Below are 7,677 nucleotides of genomic sequence, written 5' to 3' on the forward strand. Positions count from 1 at the left end.
TTTTCTCCCAGAGCAAGGTGCCTTCAACTTGCCTGAAGCTAGGAATCACCTGGGGAACTTGTTTTTAAAAGAGATTTTTAGGCACCAACTCAGACCTAGTGAAAGAAAATGTCCAGGAAAAAGGACTGGTGATCTGCATTTTAAAAACAGCATATTTGTAAAACAAATTCAAGAGGTTTTGAATTTTTTTTTTTTAATGAAGCCTGAGACAACAGATAGAGCAAAGACATTTTTGTGTTTTGCCTTAGAGAAATGCTTTTTGATCCAGGAAAAGTGATCCACAATCATTAAAAATGATGGTTTGGTTCATTATATGACTTAGGTAGGGTTTGTTCGTTTGTTTTTGTTTTTAAGCAACTGTCAGCATTTGTTTAGCAAATGTTGATGTGGGTCTCTGTAACAAAAATACCATAGGCAAAGCGACTTAAACAGAAAATTTTTTCTCACCATTTTTGAAGCTGGGAAGTCCAAGATCAAGTGGGACCCAATTTGGTTCCTGGTGAAGGTATTCTCCTGACTTGAAGGTGGATGCTTTCCTCCTGTGACCTTACATGAGGGAAAAGGGAGACCACCTCTCATGTCTTTTTTGCCACTGTTGCTAATGAGGGCTCCACCCTCATGACCCCACAGAAACTTAAGTCACTCCCAAAGACCCTGCCTCCCCGTACCATCACATGGGGTGGGGGAGTTAGAGTTTCAACATCTGATTTTGGGGACAGGGGGACAGAAGCATCCAGTCTATAGTAGCAAGATACCCTACTATGTATAATACAATACCACTGGAATGAAAACAGCAGAAAATACCACATATTTATATGTGCTTGTATATTCATAACATTTCATGAAGGATTATACCATAAATTTAAAACAGTGATTATATCGGGACTTCTCTGTCCTAGTTTGGCAACTTCTTCTGAGTCTATATTTACTTTAAAAAAAATTTAGGAACAACAGTGGCTACTTCTTTTGGATGGACAGTGGTATTGGATAAAGTGGGGGACAAGGGTGGGAGAGAGAATTGTTACTGTATACTATTCTATAACGTTTAAATTTATTAACTGTTATCATTATATTACCTATCCAAAAATTAATATTATTTAAATAGTCCTTTTTTGTTTTGTTTTATTTTATTATACATTTTAACATTTTTTTTTGTAATAGACAACTATTCTTTTGATACATGTTGTACTGGTTCTAATTCCAGAGAACTGTGTAAGATTGTGGGCAAAGTTTATGATGGAAAAACTGGACTCCATAGGCAACACTGTAGTTGGGATGGTACTACCTGCCTTACTCTTTTAAGGCAAGTCCCCTCCTGAGCTCCTCTAAAGGGACATCAGAGGTGGCCATGTGTAGTCCAATTTGATCCAACCCCACACCTGACCCAAGGCAGCTGGTCCATGTGATGTGTGGCAACCCATGCTGTGGCCAGCTCATCTTTTCATCCCACCAAAAGTACAGAATAAATAAACCATTCAGTAGCAAGAGAGGCACAGACCAAAAATGCGGAGAGGCATAACCTGGAAGGAATAAACACCTTACAAGTCAAGAGGAAAGATAGAGGGGCCGTTGGTGGTGAATGTCTCGGTCCCTGGTAGGGTCCCATGTCTAGCTTTGTTTCAGCCCACATGGCTCTTATACTCAAAGAATAAGAGTGATCCTCTGTAATCACAGAGCCCAACTCATATCAGTGCCAGGACAAGATGAAGCCAAGGAAATGGGAGGGTGAGAATTTATTACAGCATGGTGGTAGGTACAGAGCATGGGCAGCCGCCACCTCTCATCCATTTCAGGATGGAGCACCAATAGCACATGGTATGCAGTGGCTGGTTAGCTCCTTAAGGTATTCCTTAAACCTCCTTGGTTTCAGACCATATGCCCAGCAAAACAAGTCTTTAGGAGAACCATCAATAACCCTAAAGGATAAAAATAAACATAAGGACAACCATAGTAGATAGATGTTTTTCATCATATTTGGCAACTAGCAGTGGGAAAAGAAAACTCTTACCCTGGATTGCTTGGCTTAAGGCAGAGAAGAAAAGTAAGATTATCATTTGTTCCCTTATTCATTTCCTCATTCATTCATTCAACATATTTTTGAGGATCAACATGAAAGGTATTGCATTAGGTGCTAGCAATAAAATGGTGGGCAGAACAGACAATACATGCCATGGTGGAGCCATGGGCTAAGGGGGAGGCAGACAGGACCAAATGTCACAAATTAGTGTCACATTCCAACCCCAGAAGAACTATTTTTTTAAAGACTTATTCATTTATTTATTCATGAGAAACAGAGAGAGAGAGAGAGAGGCAGAGACACAGGCAGAGGGAGAAGCAGGCTTCATGCAAGGAGCCTGACATGGGACTCGATCCCAGGTCTCCAGGATCACACCCTGGGCTGCAGGCGGTGCTAAACCGCTGCGCCACTGGGGCTGCCCCAGAAGAACTATTATGGAACAAACTAAAACTCTTTCAACTTCCATAGAACTATTAAGGGCCAAATCAGTAAGATCAGAGGTTTCCCAGAGGACGTAAAAACTGAGCTGAGGTTGGAACCATGAGTGGGAGTCAGTTAAGTAATGAGACGAGGAAAAAACCTTCCAGTCAGCAGGGCACACATGGGCAAGGCCTGTGCTTTGGAAGGAGGTGGCACTTCTGGGGATTGAAATGGCAGCAGACACAGGAAATTCAGGGAGTCGATTGAGGTTAAGAAGTAGGCGCTAGATGATGCTGGGTTTTGTGGGTCACATAAACAAATTGTCATCCTTGCCGTAGATGGAATGGGAAATGGGAGGTGACAGATCAGCTGAGACTTATCAAGTGCTTACCAGGTCCTCTTGGCACTTTATACATATTAACTCACATATGCCTCACCACGACCTGTGCAATAGATGCCATCGTACAAATGAAGAAAAGGAAACACAAGGAGGTCAAGTAATATGCCCAAGGTCAGTGTTATATAAATGGGCCAGGAATAACCTCTGTATGTTAGCCTGAATCCCTCTGTGTCATTTACTCTTCTATAGCAAGATGGGATCATTAACCCAAAATGCACTGGAGCCAAACTGACTTGACTGGGGAAGGGAAGGTGGGATTTTATCAATTGAATGTTCATATGAATTGAATGTTCACACTTATATGTGTGTTCCCTGCCCCAATCCATATGCTGAAACCCTGATTCCAGTGTGATGGTATTTGGAGATGGGGCCTTTGGAGGTAATGAGGTCATAGGGTAGAGTTCTTATTATGAGATTAGGGCTCCTCGAAGAGACCACAGAGCTAGCTGGCTCTCTCTCCATGTGAGTACTCAGCATAAACGTGGTTATCAATGAACCAGGAAGCAAGTCCTCACCAAACACCAAATATACCTGCTCCTTGATCTTGGACTTCCCAGCCTCCAGAACTGTGAGAAATAAATGTTTGTTGTTGAAGCCCCTCAATCTGTGGTCTTTTTGTTACAGCAGCGTAAGCCAAGAAATGGCCTCCCATGGCTCCTGCTTAGCTTAGGAGGAACACAGACAAGAGGTTTAAAAATATGTACAACACAGAATAAAGGAATTCAGCAGGTGTTTTCAGGTAAAAGGTGAGAAGAAGAAACAGTGCAGAGGAGCTGAGGCAGTGAATGGTGGTGCTATCTGGACGGGAGGCACACAGCTCCCAAGCTTCAGGACCCGAGCCACCTTTCATCCCGAAGCACTTTGCGGTGCTGGAGTCCAAAGGGTAGCCTGCCTAAGACTCTTATTCTTATATTTCTGTGTAAATATCCCCATTCACTCAGTGTGAATCCCTACAATAGTCACCCGAGCAAAGCTGAGTGGATCTTCACAGTTCTTTACAACCAACACAATCCCATGACGAGGCTTCCCACTCATCATAAAGTCAGGACAGCAAAATTCTCCATAGTCACCATCAAGCTTTATAGTAAAGGTTTCTGGTAATATCATAGTTTCAAATCAATTTTACTTTAGAAACAGAGCTTGGGGTGCTAGGAGACAGAGATGACATATTGTTGATTTGGGGGAGGCCCATCACCTCTCTATTTTGAGTAGTCCTAAAGCATCCTGGGATAATTCTTGTCCCCATGCTTCACCTTATCAAGTTAGGAGCGGGGAATGAGTCCCGAGGGTAGATGCCACGCAGCTTGGTTATGAGACGCTTTACGCCATTTATGATGATTATTTTTTATTACTCACTTCAGATTCATTTTCCGTTTTAATTATTTCATTTCCACAGAATGGCAGAAAACTTAATTTCACTATCAAGACAATTCAACCTATACCATTTTAAAATGGAGATGATTAGAAATGTCTCTCTCCCTTCCTTGGTCTGGGAACCCTCAGTGTGTCCTGGTATCAGAGGAGAGCCATCTGGGCCTTGGTGTATGCCTTTTTCTTACTGGATTTCCCCAAAAAGTACAGTCTTAGACAACGGGCATGGTATGGGTGGCCTCCACATGAAACATTCTATCTCCTTCCTTCTGACCTCTCTCTTCCAAGCCCAGATCACAGGGCCCTTCTGGTTGAACCATTCTCAACCAATCTCCCTGCTCCTTTGAATAGTTCTAAAATCCCCTGGAATAGTCTCCTGTGCTCCTAGGGACTGGGGGAAGGATTACCTCTCTCATTCACTGTTTGCTTTATATGTGTGTACATCATTTGAATTTTTAAAAAAAAAAAAAGGTAGAGTAACCTCTACTCTACCTCCTGTGTCTGTGATTCTGACTCTAGATACCTCATATGCATGGAATTGTACAGTATTTGTCATTGTGTGACCATTTCTTTCGCTTAGCATAAGGTTCAAGGTTTATCCATGTGTTAGTAGGCTCAGAATGTCATTCCTTTTTATGGCTTATGTGTGCTATTTTTATAATTAACACATAGATACTAAATCAATAACACATAAATACTTTGCAAGATTTTAAAAAGACTATTATAATACCATCAGGTGAGTGCTATACCAGATATGCTCTCAGGGTCCCTCATTCAGCCTGAGACAGGACAGGATTGCTGGAAAATATAAAGCTTTTACTGAGTTTTGACAGACTGAATGTTTTCTGGGACAGTGCTACTCAAGGAGCTTATGCCAGAATGATGTAATCAACACATTGTTCTCTTCCTTTAGAAAGTCTTAATAAGGGACGCCTGTGTGGCTCGGTGGTTGGGTGTCTGCCTTCAGCTCAGGGTGTGGTCTGGGGTCCCAGGATCGAGTCCCATGTTGGGTTCCCTGCATGGAGCCTGCTTCTCCCTCTGCCTATGTTTCTGCCTCTGTGTGTGTGTGTGTGTCTTTCATGAATAAATAAATAAAATCTTAAAAAAAAAGTCTTACTAAAAAAAACAAAACAAAAACAAAAACAAAATAGTCACCCTGAATAGTGTGAATAGTAACTTGGTTGGTTTATCAGAATTTATATTCTAGTGTGTGTCGTATATCTCATTTTATGACTGGTAATCAAGAGTGGATGGGCTGGTCAGTCTGCAGAGCATACTGTGAATAGCACTATTCTAGAAAACAGTTTCCCAGGACATGAGTTTTCATTTTCAGTGCTAATATTAAATCTGATTAATTCTTCTGCTTCCCTAAGTCATATAAGGTGAAAGTGAACTTTCCAGGAAAGTACCTTCTTGGGGCATTGAGTGAGGAGGTAACACAGTTCTAATGGTTCACACAACTGTTATCAAGCATTTCCATCACATGCTCATTTAGCAAGTGTCATAGCAAGTGTTGGAGCTAGAGGTTTAAAACAGGATGTGCCTGTGTCTACACCATAATCATATCTCAGTTTAAGTGTGAAGTTGGGGGCGGGAAAGGATTAAAAAATATTTTATTTATTTATTTGTTTTTAAGGAAGCTCCAATCTCTCTACATCATCCACAAGAGTAAAGCACTGTAACCATCAAATGTTTATTGAAACATTTTCCTATATGATGTCTCAGTAAGAACAGTAACTTGCATATAATTAGCTCCCAATAAATATAAATTCAAAGTTTTAAGAGAGGAAGTGATGCTTTTAAAATTGTATTAAGGAAGATTTGTATGACCACAAAATCAATGCCGATAAAGCCGCCAGGAAGGCCAGCTAAGCAGTGATTGCAGCCTCCTCAGAAGATAGCTCACAAAGTCTCTCTCATCCAGGGGACCCTGGGGCTGGGAAGGGCAAGTGGCAGCCCACAGTATGAAGGAAGTAGATGTGATAAGGTCCCAGTATGGGTGTTAGAGAATGAGAATCAAAATTTACAATCCCCCTTCTGCAAGTAAATCACATATTCCACCCATGCTTTTCTCTCACTCCTTCCTTGGCCTGGGGAAGAGAATGCAAGATTTCACAGGCTTTTTGTGCCATTTAACACAGTGAGCATTGAAGTGGAGTCACTGATGATTTCCCTGAAAGAGAGAGAGAGACGCTTCATTAGAAAGAACTCTCAGGAAAAGAGCTTGAAAGAAAACCTGGGTATTGTTCCAGAACGTGATTCATAGAGTGAGACTGTCTCTGCCCCTATCAAAACAGGACTTCTGAGTTGGGGATTTTCCAAGTGTTTCTTTTCCTCCCCTAAATAATATCCATATGGTAGCACCAGGTCATGGATTGGAGTCTACAAGAGATGACGGGAATTCTCCAACCACTGGATTATGTTATCTTTTCAAAATCATGTCTTTATTTGAAAGAACTTAGCTACAAACAAAGTACATCTATTCTAGACAAGATGACAAAAACTTTGTGATATTAGTCACAAATGTTTTTTAATAGAAAATGGCATGTTCCAGAGCAATATTATGTAGCATTTACCAATTCTTTATTTGCTTTCCCAATAGACATTTATTATCATTTTTCTGCAAAGTAAAAAACAAAAAAGTCAGAACTAGTGATTGTTTCTCAATCTTACTTCTCCTCTGAGAATAAATTATGCAGCATTATTTTAACAAAACAAGGTGGCTCTTGATAAAGGCATTGGTTGCTTGGCATTTAAGGTAATGCCTGGTATATTAGTTTCCCAGGATTGTTGTAACAAAGTACCCTAAATTGAGTAGCTTAAAACAACAGAAATGTACTGTTTTATAGTTCAGTAGGCTAGAAGTCTGAAACCAAGGTGTCAGCAGGATGGTGCTCCCTCTGAAGGCTCTAGGGGAAACTCTGTTCCAGACCTTTCTTTTGGCTTCTGGTGGTTGCCAGCAAACCTTGACACTCCTTGGTTTGTAGTCACTTCATTCCATTCTCTACCAACGGATACACATGGTGTACTCCCTGTGTGTTCTTACATCATCTTCCCTTTATAGGTGTCTGTCACTGTGTTTCTTCTTCTCTTTCTTAAAAGGACACCAGTCAGTTTGGATTAAGGCCCACCCTAATGACCTCATCTTAACTTTATCACATCTGCAAAGATACTATTCCCAAATAAAGTCAATTCACAGGTTCCAGGTAGACATGAAGACATCTCTTTTGGGACATTTCAACCTATAACACCTGGTAAAATGGAAGCAAAGATACTTCAGCCTGTTTCCTTTGAGAATAAGTTCAGTGTGAACTCTTAATCAGATCATGGAGTCTCCAGGTTTTAAGTTTTTCTCATAGTAAAGTGGGGGGAGCAGGAGAAATTGCATTCATTTCTCTCCTTGAAGACAAGGGTGTTCACTCAACCAACTTGTCTGTAATCAGATCCCTGGAGGGTGTTAATCATCTTC

The sequence above is a fragment of the Vulpes vulpes genome, chromosome 1 (assembly GCF_048418805.1).
Source record: "Vulpes vulpes isolate BD-2025 chromosome 1, VulVul3, whole genome shotgun sequence".
NCBI lineage: Eukaryota > Metazoa > Chordata > Mammalia > Carnivora > Canidae > Vulpes > Vulpes vulpes.